At 40.7% G+C, this 514-nt stretch overlaps 1 protein-coding gene across 1 annotated transcript in view; it reads right to left on the bottom strand.

The window, feature by feature from the left end:
• Positions 1 to 514, bottom strand: part of trmt13 (tRNA methyltransferase 13 homolog) — a 5,972-nt gene that overhangs the window by 4,783 nt on the left and 675 nt on the right. The gene's annotated exons all lie outside the window — the stretch shown is intronic.

The raw sequence follows: 514 nt of genomic DNA, 5'->3' as shown, positions 1-514 counted from the left end.
AGCTGATGATAACTATAGTCAGCTGATAATAACTATAGTCAGCTGATAATAACTATAGTCAGCTGATCGATAACTACCCTCAGCTGATCATAGCTACCATTAGCTGATCATAGCTACCGTCAGCTGATGATAACTATAGTCAGCTGATCGATAACTACTGTCAACTGATCATAGCTACAATGGTATCATAGCTACCCTCAGCTGATCATAGCTACCGTCAGCTGATCATAGCTACCGTCAGCTGATGATAACTATAGTCAGCTGATCGATAACTACCGTCAACTGATTATAGTTACTGTCAGCTGATCCATAACTACTGTCAGCTGATCATAGATACCATCAGCTGATCAACAGCTATAGTCAGCTGATCCACAGCTACCATTGTCTAATCATAGCTACCATCAGCTGATCCATATCAGCTGATTGTCAGCTACAGTCAGTAGATCCACAGCTGCTGTCAGCTGATGATAACTATAGTCAGCTGATAATAACTATAGTCAGCTGATAATAACTA

This window comes from Nematolebias whitei, chromosome 3 (genome assembly GCF_014905685.2).
Source record: "Nematolebias whitei isolate Nwh7 chromosome 3, NemWhi1, whole genome shotgun sequence".
Classification (NCBI taxonomy): Eukaryota; Metazoa; Chordata; class Actinopteri; order Cyprinodontiformes; family Rivulidae; genus Nematolebias; species Nematolebias whitei.
The sequence above is the reverse complement of the archived record's forward strand: the minus strand, read 5'-3'. Positions and strand labels throughout refer to the sequence as shown.